This window comes from Globicephala melas, chromosome 18, assembly GCF_963455315.2.
Source record: "Globicephala melas chromosome 18, mGloMel1.2, whole genome shotgun sequence".
Taxonomy (NCBI): domain Eukaryota; kingdom Metazoa; phylum Chordata; class Mammalia; order Artiodactyla; family Delphinidae; genus Globicephala; species Globicephala melas.
Window position 1 is genome coordinate 949349 of NC_083331.1, and position 17797 is coordinate 967145.

A 17797-nucleotide genomic window follows, 5' to 3' on the forward strand; every position below is an offset into this window, starting at 1 on the left:
AGAGGCCGGGCAGCTCCCTCCGAGGGACCCGCGTCCTCCGTTCACCTTTCCGGTCTTTCCGACGCCCCAGTTTCTTGAGCACCTGTACCTTGTCAGGTACGTGGTTAAGAGGGGTCTACGCGGCCGAGCCCGGGGAGCCTTCGTTGATTGTTAGAGGACTCTGCGCAGGAGGCCTGTGCGGGGTCTGACGTGCGGTCTTGCGGACGTTTCTCGGGCGCCTGTGCTGGTCCAGGTGCTGCTGGCCTTCGACCCTCCGAGCTCGTCAAGCCTGTGGTCGACAGGAGGGGGGGTGGCGGTCATTGGGAGCAGACGAGGCGGGACGTGATTGGACATGAGGAGTTAAGTGTGCGGTGGTTTAAGCGGGGGGAGGGGGAGGACGGAGGGGCATCGAGCACGCTGGAGGACGGGCGTCATTCCGGGGTCGCTCGGGGGAGAGGTTATCTCGCAGGAAAGCAGCGGCGTGCAGACAGGGCACAGTGTGGTCAGAGTGTCTTCAGCGCACGTATGGCCGTCCGCTTCTTTCCCTGCTGTCGCTGCGGAGTGTCACCGTCCCGAGGGGCTCTCGGGCTGGAGAAGGTGGGATCCTTCACTGCCACAGCCTCGGGAAAGGGACGGGGTGACCCGGAGGAAAGGGAGGGAGGAGCTCAGGCCGGGGCGGGGGGCGGGGGGGAGCGGGGGACGGGGAGCGCAGGCCTGGGTTTGCCCTTAGCAGTGTTGCAAGGTTGACATTTATCCTTGAGGGTGTTTTTTCGTTCGAGGAAGCCATACAGCCACTCGTGTTTCGAGAAGCTGTCCCTGAGGGGGGAATACTGGACACACGCAGCTAGGATGGTGGAGGAGGTGAGACCAGGACCAATTTGAATGGCACTGCTTAAAGGAAAAGGGACAGGATTTAGTGGAGGATGGTTCCGTGTGGGACGGAGGGGCCCACAGCGTCCCAGTCCCCACGGTGTGCTGTGCGGGGACGTGCGAAGACCTCCCCCGCCTGCCATGGCGCCCAGCCCCCTCCGCCCCGCGTGCTGGCTCTTCCCACCAGCGGCTGGTGCCCTCGGGACACACCTGCCAGCCATTCACGCTGGTGCTTCGTCTCCGCCTTTTCCTCTTTCTCCCCACCAATCCCAGGGCCCCAAAGGGTGGGTTATTGTCCCGCCCCTCTCTTTCTAGCCTCATGTCACACCCTTGATGTGCGAGGTGGCATCGCGGAAAAACAGACTACACTCTCCTCCCAGGCCAGGCCTTGGCCCGTGGACCACGAGGACCACGAGGCAGCAGGGAAACTGTTAACTCAGGACCTCCTGTTGAGCGCGTCTGCCACGCGTCTGGCTTGGGTTGTGGACGCATTTTAGCAACAGGACGAGGAAGCAGGCTCCCTGGAGGAAACGAATTTAGTGCTGGGCTGCTGAGTTCGGTCCCTGAGAGCACGCGGGCGGAGGTGTGGTCTCGCGAGAGGTCGGGGCTGGAGCGCAGACCAGGAGTTGTCAGCCCGAGAGCTCCCCGTGGTGGAGTTGAGCTGCCCTTGCACGTTGCTGGCACTGACGCCTGTGTCTCCCCAGGAAAGACCCCAGAGTGGAGGGAGCAGGGCGCGGCCTGGGCAGGTAGCTGTCAGGAAGGAACCCAGCATCGCGTGGTTCTGCTTGGGGAGCCTTTGCCCCTCGCGGGCCTGGGCTAGGAGCTACGCCTGCGTCGTTTTTCAGACATTTCGAGCCTCGTGAGGTTGCCCCTCAGTGAGCACGGGGAGGCCCAGTGGCTCCACGCTCTGCGGGAAGGATGGTTTCCAGGATGGGCACGGGCCGGGACTGCAGGTGGCTGGCCGCTGAAGCCGGCCCTGCCTGGTGCTGCCGGCAGACCCCGACCTGCGCCTTGACCTCGGATCACCTCCCCACCTCCCGAGTTTCTGGGAAGATTAGATAAAGCAATACACGTGGCACCCCAGAGCCTCTTGTAAGCGGTGTGCTTAGATGTTACTGCCGGGCGGGATCGCGGCCGGAAGAGTGGCCTCACCTGTGCTGTGTCAGCTCAGACTCAGAAGTGCTATTTAAGGCTACAAACAGAGAACTCTTAAAGATGGATAGGGCAATGGACTGCACGTCAAACCTGAAAGCCACAGAAAGGATCACTTCAGCTGGGTAAGCTAGGCTTTAAAATAGAAATTTGGAGTATAAGGTGGTTTTCCGTATCTTTAGGGGAGAGATGGATCATTCGATAAATAGCGTTGGGACTGGGTAAGCAGCTGAAAGGATACAATTGGATCTCACTCGTGTATGGAAATAAGTTCCCGATGACTCAGACTTAAACGTGAAAAGTAAAACCACAAACACATAAAAACGCAGTCAATTATATTTATACTCTTGAGTGGAGAAGGCCTATTTTGTAGCTCACAGGCCCCCAAAGTCATTAAAGAGGAGATTGATAAATTTAATTACATAATTATCTGCCATTTCTTCTTGGCAAAATTGGAAAAAAATACAAGGCTAAACTTGCAACCCATGTGACAAAGGGCTTGTTTCATGAAGAGCTCCTACAAACCAAGAAAAAGACCCAGTGAATTGGTATAGGTGATCTTATTTACAAAGCAGAAATAGAGACACAGATGTAGCGAGCAAAGCGTATGGATACCAAGGGGGGAAGAGGGGGTGGGATGAATTGGGAGATTGGGATTGACATATACACACTATAGATACTATGTATAAAACAGATAAGTAATGAGAACCTACTGTATAGTGTAGGGAACTCTACTCGGTGCTCTGTGGTGACCTAAATGGGAAGGAAATCCAAAAGGGATATATGTATATGTCTAGCTGCTTCACATTGCTATACAGTGGAAACTAGCAACATTGTAAAGCAACTGTACTCCAATAAAAGTTAAAAAAAAAAAAAGACCCAATGAAAGGAAGACAGAGGCCGTGGTCAGTCCTCATGGAGGGAAGTCACATGACCCCAACTCTGAAAGGAGGACAGACTTCGCCCTCAGGCGTATTAAAACTGTACTGGGGGGCTTCCCTGGTGGCGCAGTGGTTGAGAGTCCACCTGCTGATGCAGGGGACGTGGGTTCATGCCCCCGTCCGGGAAGATCCCACATGCCACGGAGCGGCTGGGCCCGTGAGCCATGGCCGCTGAGCCTGCGCATCCGGAGCCTGTGCTCCGCAACGGGAGAGGCCACAACAGTGAGAGGCCCGCGTACCGAAAACAAAAAACAAAACTGTACTGGGACTTCCCTGGTGGTGCAGTGGTTAAGACTCCACGCTCTTAATGCAGGAGGCCTGGCTTCGGTCCCTGGTTGGGGAACTAGATCCTGCATGCCGCAACGAAGATCTGAGTGCTGGAACTAAGACCCCGTGCAGCCAACTAAATAAATATTAAAGGGGCTTCCCTGGTGGCACAGTGGTTAAGAATCTGCTTGCCAATGCAGGGCACAGGGGTTCGAGCCCTGGTCCGGGAAGATCCACATGCCGCGGAGCAACTAAGCCCGTGTGTCACAACTACTAAAGCCCACGTGCCTAGAGCCCGTGCTCCGCAACAGGAGAAGCCACCGCAACGAAGAGCAGCCCCCGCTCGCTGCAACTAGAGAAAGCCTGCGCAGCAACAGAGACCCAACACAGCCAAAAAGAAAAAGAAAAAACAAAGCCAACTCTTCTTAAAAAAAAAAGAAAATCACTGTGCTGAGAGAGGTGTTTTGGTGGGAGTGCCCGTCCAGCCCAGCTGGCACGGTGTGAGAGGAGGGCTCTCCCTATACTGGGGATGTGACTGGTACAGCTTTTATGCAGTTAGGTATTAACTACGACAATTTCAAATCCCTATTTGCCCCTCCCCCTTCCCTCTCCCCAGTGGTAACCAACCACTAGTTTGTTCTCTGTGTCAGTCTGTTTCTGTTTTGTTATATTCTTTTTTCGGATTCCACATACAAATGACAACATGGTATTTGTCTTTCTCTGTCTGAATTATTTCACTAAGCATAATACCCTCCAGGTCCATCCACAATGCTGCAAGTGGCAAAATTTCATTCTTTTTCTATGGCTAATATTCTATGGCTAGTATGTACGTCGTCTTTATCCATTTGTCTGTTGATGGACACTTAGATTGCTTCCATATCTTGGCTAGTGTAAAAAATGCTGCAGTGAACATTGGGGTGCATGTATCTTTTCGAATTAGTGTTTTCATTTTTCTTTTTTTGGATACATACCCAGGAGTGGAATTGCTGGATCATATGGTAGTTCTATTTTTGTTTTTTCTTGAGGAATCCTTACACTGTTCTCCACAGTGGCTGCACTAATTTACATTCCCAACAGTGCACAAAGGTTCCCTTTTCTCCACATCCCTGCCAACATTTGTTATTTGTGTTCTTTTTGATGATAGCCATTCTGACAGGTATGAGGTGATATCTCATTGTGGTTCTGATTTGCATTTCTCTGATTAGCATTGTTGAGCATCTTTTCATGTGCCTTTTGGTCATCTGTATATCTTCTTTGGAAAAATGTCTATTCAAGTCTTCTGCCCATTTTTTAATTGTTTTTTTTGGTTTGTTTTTTGATATTGTGTTGTATGAGCTGTTTATGTATTTTGGATGGTAACCCCTTATTGGTCATAACACTTGCAAATATTTTCTTCCATTGAGTAGATTGTCTTTTGTCAGTAGTTTCCTTTGCTGTGCAAAAGCTTTTAAATTTGTTTATTTTTGCTTTTGTTTCCTTTGCCTTAGGAAACAGATTGAAAGCAATATTGCTACAATTTATGTCAGAGTGTTCTGGTTATGTTTTCCTCTACGACTTTTTTTTTTTTTTTTTTTGCTGTATGCGGGCCTCTCACTGTTGTGGCCTCTCCCATTGCGGAGCACAGGCTCTGTGCTCCGTGCACCATGGCTCACGGGCCCAGCCACTCTGCGGCATGTGGGATCTTCCCGGACCGGGGCACGAACCCATGTCCTCTGCATCAGCAGGCGGACTCTCAACCACTGCGCCACCAGGGAAGCCCTCCTCTAGGACTTTTATGGTGTCTGATCTTACGTTTAGGTCTTTAATCCATTTGAGTTTACTTTTGTATATGTTGTTAGAGAATGTTCTAATTTCATTCTTTTACATGTAGCTGTCCAGTTTTCCAAACACCACTTATTGAAGAGACTGTCATTTCTCCACTATGTATTCTTGCCTCCTTTGTCATAGATTAATTGCCCATAAGTGTGTGTGTTTATTTCTGGGCTCTCTATTCGGTTCCAGTGATCTGTGTGTCTGTTTTTGTGGCAGTACCATACTATTTTGATTACTGTAGCATTGTAGTATAGTTTGAACTCAGGGAGTGTGATTCTTCCAGCTCTGTTCTTCTTTCTCAAGATTGGCTTGACTATTCAGGGTCTTCTGTGTTTCCATTCAAATTTTAAAATTATTTGTTCCAGTTCTGTGAAAAATGTCATCAGTGTTTTGATAAGGATTGCTTTGAATCTGTAGATTGCCTTGGGTAGTATGGTCATTTTGACAGTATAAATCCTTCTAGTCAATTAACACAGTGTATCTTTCCATCTGTGTCATCTTCAATTTCTTTCATCAGTGTCTTATAGTTCTCTGAGTACAGGTCTTCTACCTCCTTAGATTTATTCCTAAGTATTCTTTTTGATGATATGGTAAATGGGATTGTTTCCTTAATTTCCATTTCTCCCAGTTCATTGTTAGTGTATAGAAATGCAATATATTTCTGTGTATTTATTTTGTATCTTGCAACTTTACTGAATTCACTGATGAGCTCTAGTAGTTTTCTGGTGGTGTCTTTAGGATTTTATGTGTATAGCATCATGTCAGCTACAAACAGTGAAAGTTTTACTTCTTCTTTTCCAGTTTGGATCCCTTTTATTTCTTGTCTGATTGCTGTGGCTAGGACTTACAATATTATGTGGAATAAAAGTGGTGAGAGTGGGCGTCCTTGTCTTCTTTCTGATCTTAGAGTAAATGCTTTCAGCTTTTCAGCATTGAGTGTGATGTTAGCTGTGGGCTTATCATATATGGCCTTCGTTATGTTGAGGTATGTTTCCTCTATACCCACTACTGGAGAGTTTTTATCAGAAATGGATGTTGAATTTTGTCAAAAGCTTCTCCTGAATCTATTGAGATGATCGTAATGGTTTTTATTCTTCAATTTGTTAGTGTGGTGTATCCCAATGATTGATTTATGGATGTTGAAGAATCCTTGCATCCCTGGGATAAATCCCACTTGATCATGGTGTATGGTCCTTTTAATGTCTTGTTGGAATCAATGTGCTAATGTCTTGTTGGAGATTTTTGCATCTGTGTTCATCAGTGATATTGGCCTGTAGTTTTCTATTTTGTGTGATATCTTTGTCTGGTTTTGGTATCGTAGCATGAGTTCAGATGCATTCTTTCCTCTCTGATTTTTTGGAATAGTTTTAGAAGGATAGGAATCAACTCTTCAACTCTTCTCTAAATGTTTAGTAGAATTCACCCATGAAGCCATCTGGTTCTGGACTTCTGTTTGTTGGGAGTTTTTTTCTTTTTTTTCCCCAATTACTGATTCAGTTTGATTACTGGTAATTGCTTTGTTCATATTTTCTATTTCTTCCTGGTTCAGTCTTGGGAGATTGTACACTTCTAGGAATTTGTACATTTCTTCTAGGTTGTCCATTTTATTGGCATGCAGTTGTTTATAGTAATCTCTTATGATCCTTTGTATTTCTGTGGTATCAGTTGTAACTTCTCCTTTCTCATTTTTGGATTTATTGATTTGGACCCTCTCTCTTTTTTCTTGATGAGTCTGGATAAAGGTTTATCAACTTTGTTTATCTTTTCAAAGAACCAGCACTTAGTTTCATTGATCTTCTTATTCGTTTTGTTTTGTCTGTATTTCATTTATTTCTGCTCTGATCTTTATGGTATCTTTCCTTCTACTAACTTTGGGTTTTGTTTGTTCTTTTTCTAGTTCCTTTAGGTGTAAAGTTAGGTTATTTATCTGAGATTTTTCTTTTTTCCTGAGTGTGTATCGCTGTAAACTTCCCTCTTAGAACTGGTTTAAAAAAAATTTTTTTTTAAATTGAACCATAGCTTATTTACAATTTTGTGTTAGTTTCTGGTGTAGAGCAAAGTGATTCAGCTATGTATATACACACATATATGTAGATATATTCTTTTTCATATTCTTTTCCATCATGGTTTATTACAGGATACTGAATATAGTTCCCCGTGCTATACAGTATGGCCTTGTTTATCCATTTTATATATTGTAGTTTGTATCTGCTAATCCCAAACTCCTAATTAATCCTCCTCCCCTTCCCCTTTGGTAACCACAAGTTTGTTTTCTATGTCTGTGAGTCTGTTTCTGTTTTGTAAATAAGTTCATTTCTACCATATTTTAGATTCCACATATAAGTGATATCGTATGATATTTGTCTTTCTCTTTCTGACTTCACTTAGTATGATTATCTCTAGGTCCATCCATGTTGCTGCAAATGGCATTATTTCATTCTTTTATGGCTGATATTCTATTGTGTATATATATCACACCTTTTTTTTTTTTTTTTTTTTGTGGTACGCGGGTCTCTCACTGTTGTGGCCTCTCCCGTTGCAGAGCACAGGCTCCGGACGCGCAGGCTCAGCGGCCATGGCTCACGGGCCCAACTGCTCTGTGGCATGTGGGATCTTCCCGGACCGGGGCACGAACCCGTGTCCCCTGAATCGGCAGGTGGACTCTCAACCACTGCGCCACCAGGGAAGCCCCTATATCACACCTTCTTGATCCATTTATCTGTTGATGGACATCTGTGTTGCTTCCATGTCTTGGGTATTTAGAATAGTGCTTCTGTGAACACTGGAGTGCATGTATCTTTTAGAATTAGGGTTCTCATCTTTTTAAAAAAATGTTTATCTATTTGGTTGCACCTGGTCTTAGTTGCGGCAGTCAGGCTCCTTAGTTGCAGCTCACCAGCTCCTTAGTTGTGGCTTGCGATCTCCTTAGTTGTGGCAGGAGGGCTCCTTAGTTGTGGCATGTGAACTCTCAGTTGTAGCATGCATGTGGGATCTAGTCCCCTGACCAGGGATCAAACCCGGGCCCCCTGCATTGAGAGTGCGGAGTCTTATCCACTGTGCCACCAGGCAAGTCCCTAGAGTTTTCATCTTTTTCAGTTATGTGCCCAGGAGAGGCAGGATCATATGGTAACTCTATTTTTAGCTTTCTGAGGAACCTCCATACTGTTTTCCATAGTGGCTGCACTAATTTACATTCCCACCAATGGTGTAGGAGCGTTCCCTTTTCTCCATACACTCTCCAGCATTTATTGTTTGTAGACCTTTTTAAAAAATTTTTATTTTATTTATTTATTTTTTGGCTGCATTGGCTCTTCATTGCTGTGTGCGGGCTTTCTCTAGTTGTGGTGAGCCGGGGCTACTCTTCACTGCAGTGCACAGGCTTCTCATTGCGGTGGCTTTTCTTGTTGCAGAGCACGGGCTCTAGGCGTGCAGACTCAGTAGTTGTGGCGCACAGGCTTAGTTGCTCCGCAGCATGTGGGATCTTCTCGGACCAGGGCTCAAACCCGTGTCCCCTGCATTGGCAGGTGGATTCTTAACCACTGCGCCACCAGGTAAGTTCGCATGTATCTTTTTGAATTATGTTTTCTTCTGGATATATGCCCAGGAGTGGGATTGTGGGAGCATATGGTAGCTCTGTTTTTAGTTTTTTAAGGAACCTCCATACTGTTTTCCATAGTGGCTGCACCAATTTACATTCCCACCAATGGTGTAGGAGCGTTCCCTTTTCTCCACACACACTCTGGCATTTATAGTTCTTTTTTTTAATTCTTTTTAAAAAATTAGTTTTTATTTTTGGCTGCATCGGGTCTTTGTTGCGGCATGCGTGATCTTTCCTCGCAGCGTGTGAGCTACTCTCTAGTGGCTCACAGCCTTCTCTCTAGTTGTAGTGTGTGAGTTTTCTCTTCTCTAGTTGTGGTGCGCAGGTTCCAGAGTGCGTGGGCTCTGTAGTTTGTGGCATGAGGGCTCTTGAGTTGAGGCATGCATGCTCAGTAGTTGTGGCGCACGGGCTTAGTTGCCCCATGGCATATGGGATCTTAGTTCCCCGACCAGGGATTGAACCCATGTTCCCTGCATTGCAGGACAGATTCTTTACCACTGGACCACCAGGGGAGTCCCGCATTTGTTGTTCGTAGACTTTTGGATGATGGCCATTCTGACTGGTGTGAGGTGAAACCTCATTGTAGTTTTGATTTGCATTTCTCTAATAATTAGTCATGTTGAGCATCTTTTTATGTGCTTTTTGGCCACCTGTATGTCTTCTTTGGAGAAATGTCTATTTAGGTCTTCTCATTTTTTGATTGGATTCCTTGGTTTTTTTGATATTGAGCCACAGTGTTGTATATTTTGGAGATTAATCCCTTGTTGGTTGCATCATTTGCAAATATTTTCTCCCATTCTGTGGGTTGTCTTTTCATTTTGTTTATGGTTTCTTTTGCTGTGCAAAGCTTTTAAGTTTAATTAGGTCCCATTTGTTCATTTCTGTTTTTATTTCCATTTCTCTAGGAGGTGGATTCAAAAAGACATTGCTGAGATTTATGTCAAAGAGTGTTCTGCCTGTGTTTTCCTGTAAGAGTTTTATAGTATCCAGTCTTACATTTGGGTCTTTAATCCATTTTGAGTTTATTTTTGTGTATGGTGTTAGAGAATGTTCTAATTTCATCCTTTTACATGTAGCTGTCCAGTTTTCCCAGCACCCCTTATTGAAGAGACTGTCTTTTCGCCATTGTACATTCTTGCCTCCTTTGTGGTAGATTGGCCATAGATGCGTGGGTTTATTTCTGGGTTTCTATCCTGTTCCATTGAGCTATATTTCTGTTTTTTTTGCCAGTACTATACTGCTTTGGTTACTGTGGCTTTGTAGTATAGTCTGAAGTCAGGGCGCCCGATTCCTCCAGCTCTGTTGTTCTTTCTTAAGATTGCTTTGGCTCTTTAGGATCTTTTGTGTTTCCATATGAATTAAAATTTTTTTGTTCTAGTTCTATGAAAAATGCCATTGGTAATTTGATAGGGATTCCATTGAATCTGTAGATTGCTTTGGGTAGTATGGTCACTTGAACAATATTGATTCTTCCAATCCAAGAACATATCTCTCCACCTGTTTGTGTCACTACACTTTCTTTCATCAGCATCTTACAGTTTTCAGACTACAGGTCTTTTGCCTCCTTAGGTAGATTTATTCCTAGGTATTTTATTCTTTTTGATGCAATGGTAGATGGGATTGTTTCCTTAATTTCTGTTTCTGATATTTTATTGTTAGTATATAGGAATGCAACAGATTTCTGTGTATTAATTTTGTATCCTGGAACTTTACCAAATTCATTGATGAGTCTAGTAGTTTTCTGGTAGTGTCTTTAGGATTTTCTATGCACAGTATCATGCTCCTATGTATACGCTCTGCCACTACTACCCGTCTCCATCTCATTGTGCTTCCTTCTTTATATCTTTAGTTGTAGAACATCTTTTCTGGTAGTTTCTGGTCTTTTTTTTATTGGTAGTTGCTCTGTAAATATTTGTCATTTTGGTGAGCTTGGGGGTCTTCCTGCTCCACCATCATGGCCAAGCTCCAAGAAAGGGGCTGAAACATCTTAACTTTAAAGTGGAAAGAAGGGAAATTTACCAACCGCGAGGAAAGAGCAGACACTAAAGAAACCGAGCTTCAGCGGGTCACGACAGCCGTCGATTTCCCAAGAGTCTTGGCTCCAAGGGAACTGTTTGCTCTCGCCGGTTGTGGGCTCCCGGCAGAGGCCTTACTTGCCTTCACGGAGGTCAGAGCCCCCGGGAGCCACAGCCTGGGGACACAAGGAACTGGGTGGGGAGAGCCAGGACCCAGGTCCAGACCGCTCTGGTTCCCCTGGCTGTGCTCCCCACATATGGGCTGTTAGAAAAGCAACATTCAGCCTCCAGAATATAAAAATATTTTCTCACTTACTTTGTGTCATCGTGTTTGTTTCTCTTAAGCTTTAGAAACAAATACGACAAAAATAAAATCAATGTGATTGCTCAGTAAGTTTTTTAAAGTCACATTGACACAGTAAGAAACATATTGTAGGAGTACTGAGGTTTATTACAGTTTAAAGACACACACTGACACTCCGACGATACACACCCACCAACACTCCACGTAACTTGTTTACATTTCTCAATTTTGGGTCTTAGTCTAAAGGTAGCTTTTCTCTAGGATGTGAATAATGCACAACAATTTATTTTTAGGCTTTGCTACTTTTCTTTATAAATTCCTCCTGGGAATTTAAGCAACTACACCTACGTTTATTTTGCAATAGACAACTCCATGGGTCACAATAGCAGCAAGGGAATAAATGGAAAGAAAAAGAAACAGGACAGGGAGGTCGAGGGACCTAACGGGAGGGGCAGGGGGGCCACCCGCTTGTGGGCACATCGGCCCTTTACGGGTGAGCCTGCACTGGGGGTACCAGCAGGGGCGCTGGCCAGGTGTTAGGAAGCGTCAGGAAAGTGGAATCTTCGCACGGAGAACCCAGGTTGGCTCTGCTCTGTGGCCGGGACTCTCAGCAGGGGACTCTGGGAGCAGGGCGGCAGCAGCGACAGCTCCCAGCTCGTGGCGGGGGGAAGGTCACCACTGTCTCTGGCCGGGCCAGCGAGATGCCCGCGGCGATGACCTACACGTTCCCACGAGCCGGTGGGTGGATATCTAGCCACGCTGGTTTCAGGAGGGCTGAAACAGGAAGGGCGCTTCTGCTCGCCCCTCCTCCGACCCTGAGTCCGCCACGCCACCCCCGAGCGTCGCCTCCGCGCCCCTTCCCCAACAAGTGTCGCCCAGTTGTCCAATCCACTGTGCGAGGCGGTGCTGTGGACATCGCTTTTTCTTCATTATGTTGTCCTTCAAATTGTAAAAGAATGTTAATTAGAGAAAGTACAGAGGTGAGAAGCGTCATGTTAGAGAAGGTCCGCCCCCTTTCTAATGTTCCCGCTTGTTTCTCTCGTGCGCCCCCTCCCCCCGGGTGCACGGTCAGACTGTGTCCCGGCACCGAGAGCCCAGGTCCCCACAGACAGGAGCCGCGGCTCCCAGGGAGGTGGCCGGCAGGGGGCAGCACCGGCCAACCCACCCGCCCGCCGGCCCCGGTCATCTTTGAACCTGGGGAGACCTTGCTTCTGTCTGTTTTCCGTTGGCAAGTTCACTGACGCCTGGCGCCGGGCTTCGTTATTCTAATGATTTAGAAGCAAAGCCTTTCTGCCTTCCCGGGTTTCTCAGTACAGGTGTCGTGTCCTCTCTGTTAAGAAGGGCAGGGAGGGAGGAAAGGACGGAGGCAGTCGACTGCCATTGGGGGTGGGGCTCCAGTGACAGCACAGGACATTGGGCTCGGGAGGGGACATCGTCAGACTCCGTGGTAGAGAAGGAGAAACTGATCATTTAAAGCAGCTTGGTAGGAAATGGTGGTATTTCTCCCCCCAAATATTTTTATGCATAAGTGACTTTAATTGGTCCACGTCCTGCACGATCTTTTTCTCTGAGCTGCTCAGCACACAGCGGGCTGGGCTGCGGCCACCAGCGTTCCAGAGTAAGAAATAGAAGCGTTGTCGGGAGCGCCGTCGTGGGGTGACGGTCTCTCCTGAAAATAGGCCGTTCGTTTTGCTTTGAAGGTTGTCTTCTCTGACTGCTGGGTCTTGTTCTACGTAAGATGAGTGAATATTCCATCCCGTCGTCCCCTGAATAAAACGTCTGTGTCCTTCACGCGGGTGGAAGGATTGGGTGGCGAGCACGCCTGCCGCGTGCTCTTGGCCTTGGTCTTGTGGAAACGACACACGAGGCTTGAAGGAGGGCAGTGGGTGCCTGGCTCCCGCGGTCAAGGGGAAAATGACCTTCCAAAATGCTCCCAGGATGAGGCGCAGCGTCTGGGCTCGTGTTCCGTGTGGATTATTCCTCACACCGTGCACGAGGTGCTTGGCCCGCCCGCCCCCAAGGACGGACGCAGCGGACGTGGCTCTAACGCCAGATTCTGCGGCTTCCCTGGACAGAGAGTCCAGGCCGCCGTGGCAGGAGCTCTGTTTTTCCTCTGAAGAGATTCTTCCCAGCTGCCCGGAATGTGTGGCATCTGCCCTGAGGGAGAAAAGGGCCCTAGAGAAGCTCTGGCTCATTCGTTCCCTGGCTCCATTTCTCTGTCCCTCAGCAGGGCTTTTGTCCTGAATCGTCTTCCAGATTCTTTCCAAGTGTCTCTGCTCTTCCCTGAGCTCCCAGGTGGTCAGGTCTTGCATGGAATCAGCGGGTCACCCTTTTCCAATGGCCCCGTGGTGGTAGGGCTGAGCCCCTGGGGGCCTCGGGCCCCTCGTGCGGGGCTGACCCTTGGGGGGTGGGCCGGGCCTTCCAGGCTCCGCGGGGACCAGCCTGGCGGCAGAGGAGCCGGTGGGTCTGCATCGGCCTCCCTGGCTTGGGGTCAGGGCTGTCCGAGGCCAGGCTGAGGATCGCAGCTCGGTGGCCTCGGCCCAGGGTCACTGACCCCTGGACGTCCTCGCCGGCATAGGGCCAGGTGCGCCCGCGGGGATGGCCTCAGGGTCCATGCGGTCATGTCCCTCTGCCTCCCAGCTGGTCCCATGTCCTCTTCCCCAGGGACACACACTCAGGTTCTCGTCGGGTGGGGCCGTGTTCGGGGCTTACTGGCAGCCGTGGTGAAAGCCTGTCCGGCTCGACCGGAGCAACAGGAGGGCCGGCGGCGCCGCACGGGGGGCTGCTGTCTCCTGTCCCTGCGCCCCAGGTGGTCAGACCCGTTGGCACAGACCTGCCTCAGTGCCCTGTGGTCTCTCAGACCCGGGCCCAGTGGCCTCCCCCGGGTCTGGTCAGGACTGTCCAGGGGGCTTTTAGACCTGGCCCGGCCCAGCCCTGCGCCCCCCTGAGCTCCACAGCCCTGGGGAGGGGACAGCATCCCAGCAGGGAGCAAGCCAGTCGCAGCGCTGCTGTCCATGCTGGCTCAGCAGTGACCTTGTGGGCTAATTAGACTCCTTGGCATGGGCGTCCAGCGGGAGGGTCCTGAGATGGGGGCTGGGGGGATGGGGAAGTGCCCCGGTTGTGTGCAGTCACCCCCTCGGAGGTGCTGGGGGGCTTCTGTCTGGGGCTCCCAGACACGAGCCAGGTGGTCACTTGGCAGCCAGCGGGCTGAGCTCCTGAGTGTGGAGGGAAGTGTGGGAATCCGGGGTTGAACAGGCCCCATGCCACACGGTTCTGAAAACCACAGTTTGGAAACCTTGTTTCTGCCTTAATTGCCCACGTCCAGGAGAAACAGCACTTGGGAAAAGACACTGTCCCCCTGAGCTTCCCCGAGGGCCGCCCGATGTCCTCCCGTTACCAGCTCTTGAAGGCGGGTAGAGCAAAGCTCTTCCTGTTCTTCCTCGCAGCTGTTTAGACTGCTCTGGGCCCTTTTCTCTCTGTACGAGTTTTAGGATCCGCCTGCCAAGTCCTAAGAGAAATCTACGAGAATTGCACTGACTTCATAAATTACTTCGGGGAGAGTCTCTGATATCTTAGAAACTCAGGGGATTACAGGCGTCTCTTCTAAGCAGAAAATGTTGATAAAAATATCACTTTATTAGTCCTGCCATCAAGAAGGTGGAGGAAGCAGCCCGCCGCCCATCAAATCCATCCCATACACTTTGCAGAGAACCAGCAGGGGTGATGACTCGTCCAGTGTCACTGGTTGGTAACCAGGTTGGACCAAAATTGTAAGTTCAGGACACTGACTCCAGGCCACCCCTTTAAGAAAGTCTGTTTTGACCTTGGGATCTGGGGACCCCGGACTGTTGAGGCCACTTGGTTCCATCCGTTGCTTCTGGGCGGAGGGGCCTTTCCCCACTTCTTCCTGGCTTTGGGGCCTGGGGTCTTGGGATTGCTGTGAAAGAAGTGATCACACAGCCTCTGCTGTTTGAAATTAAACTCATTTGTGTTTTGCAAAGAGGGAGGATGGGTTTATGCATAAACACGGTGGCGGCTCTGCCGGTGACCTGCTGCACTCCTCGGGGAACTGCCTCGAATTGTTTCCTACCCTGTCCAGGGCCCGAGCGGCTCTTTTTCTGGCCCTGCCGTCACTCACATTCCTCTGGGCTCGGTTTCCATCCCTTCTCCTGACGTCCTTTGTTCCTGGATTAAGCTGGGCCAGCTGTCGCTCCCTGCGGCCAAGCTTCACACGTGGGGTCCCTGCAGAGGGGACCTGGCCTCGCTCCTGCATGTTCCCTCTGGCTGGGTGCGCGCGCACGGTGGCAGCAGAAGCGGGAAGGCTGAGGCAGTGGGCGCTGGGGGCCATTCGACCGCGTGTCCTTGCGGGGCGACAAAGGATCCCTGCTGACAGCTTTCTTTACCCCGAAAGCACTCCTGAGGATTTTCCCAGAATCTCAGGGCAGGGGGGTGGGGTGACGGGCCTGCGTCTGTCCCATGTCCCGAGGCTTCTGGACTTTGCTCCTGAGCCCCACGCCCCGTCGTGGTCCCCGCCGGCCCCCTACCTGCAGTGCTGGGTGTCGGGTGGGATGGACGCGTTGCACCCCATCCCGTGGGAGCACATTTCTATCCTGAGAGAAACGCCGGCCATGACTGCTGAGCCATCCATGTTCCCATCCCAGGTGGGGTGGGCAGGGGTCCCATGGTCACAGTGCCTTGGCCAGAGGTGTCCCTGTGACAGTGGAAACTTCAGTCCCTCGGGCCAACTGGCGGGAGTCGGGGGGGTATTTTTAGTCGGATGAGGCTTCTGACCCGTCACCACATCCAGGCGGCCATCAGGTCCACCTACAAAACTAGCACGTGACACGGGGACTGTCACCTGTGTAGAAAGAGAAACCCCAGTTGTTTGAAAGGAATCTTTACGCCCTCAGGTTGGGGCCTCCCTCCCACACCCGATTCTGTCCCATGGCTGCGTCCACACAGCCGTCTACACTGCCGTCGGCACGAGCTTCCTGTTGTCAGCCTGAACCTGTCTGCGTCTCACAGCCCCTTGTGGCTTCCGGGACCCGTAACTCCAGACTCTCTGCTCTGCGCTCAGGGGTCCTGCCACGTCGCAGATTCCTTCGCAAGTCCCTGCCCCACCGCACACACGCGTGTAGACACACACAGACACACACACACGCGCGCGCGCCACTTCCCCTGGCTCCCTCCCCCACTACCTGCGAGCCCAGCCCTCTGGCCTCACCTCACCCCTGGGCCTCCCCTGGGTCCCACGCGCGGGTGTGTCCGACCCCTGGCTGCGCGGCGGAAGCTTGAAAATCGAGGCTCACTGCTGACCTGCTGAGACAGGTTCAGAGGCACACGGTCACTGTGTGTGTGTGTGTGTGTGTGTGTGTGTGTACACACAAGTTTGGTAGTTTCTCTAAAAGGTAAAGACTCTTTGTTAAACAAAACCACAATACCAAAAAAAAAAAAAAAAACCCACAATACCATTGAACACACCTAAAATTGAATACTGCCTTCATATCTTCAAATAGTCCAGTTTAGATTTTCTTGATTGTCTCATATTTTTAAAACTTAAAGTTTTTTCTTTTATTACTTAATTCTTTGCTTTGAAATTTAAACGTAACAGGAAAATTTGTGAAATTAGTACAAGGAAATCCCTGTACCCTTTACCCAGACTGCCCAAATGTCAGCATCACAGCTCAGCAAAGTTACCAAGATGAGGCGCTGCGTGGATATGGCGCCATATTCTGAACTGTGATCTTCAGAGGGTTCCTACTCATGCCTCTTCCCTGCCCCAGGGTCCAGCCTCTGCAGCTCAGGGCCCTTCAGTCTGTGACAGTCCCTCAGTCCTTTGTCTCTCGTGGCTGTGACACTTCCCATTGTTTTGTCCAATGTCCCTAAGGGTTTGATATGTTTTTTAAGCAACCATATGGTTTCTCATCCAAATGGAAACACTTGGGAATTGGGGCTCAACTCCTAGCTGCACCTGGTCGGCTCGTGTAAACCAGGTCAGCGATGCCCCAGTACTTTTATCACTCTGCTCAAGGTGCTCCGTTTTTTTAAATTGAGATACAGTTGACATGTTATTAGTTACAGGTGTGCAATATAATGATTCAGTATCTGCATATATGGCAAAATGATCACAGTAAATCTAGTTAACGTCCGTCACCACAGAGTTATACATCTTTTGTGCATGATGAGAAATTTTAAGATGTACTCTCTTAGCAACTCTCGAATATGCTATATTGTTTTTTTTATACGTCTTTATTGGAGTATAATTGCTTCACAATGCTGTGTTAGTTTCTGCTGTATAACAAAGTGAATCAGCCATATGCATACACATGTCCCCATATCGGCTCCCTCTTGTGCCTCCCTCCCACCCTCCCTATCCCACCCCTCTAGGGGGTCACAAAGCACCGAGCTGATCTCCCTGTGCTATGCAGCTGCTTCCCACTAGCTATTTTACATTTGGTAGTGTATATATGTCCATGCCACTCTCTCACTTTGTCCCAGTGTACCCTTCCCCCTCCCCATGTCCTCAAGTCCATTCTCTATGTCTGCGTCTTTATTCCTGTCCTGCCCCTAGGTTCATCAGAACCTTCTTTGTTTTTCAAGATTCCATATATATGCATTAGCATACGGTATTTGTTTTTCTCTTTCTGACTTCACTCTGTAGGACAGACTCTAGGTCCATCCACCTCACTACAGATAACTCAATTTCGTTTCTTTTTATGGCTGAGTAATATCCCATTGTATATATATGCCACATCTTCTTTATCCATTCATCTTTCAATGGACACTTAGGTTGTTTCCATGTCTTGGCTGTTCTAATAATGCTGTGATAATAATGCAGTGATCATACGTCTTTTCAAGT

At 49.1% G+C, this 17797-nt stretch overlaps 1 protein-coding gene across 2 annotated transcripts in view; it reads left to right on the plus strand.

The window, feature by feature from the left end:
* IL17D (interleukin 17D) overlaps positions 1–17797 on the plus strand; it is a 29729-nt gene that overhangs the window by 3893 nt on the left and 8039 nt on the right. The gene's annotated exons all lie outside the window — the stretch shown is intronic.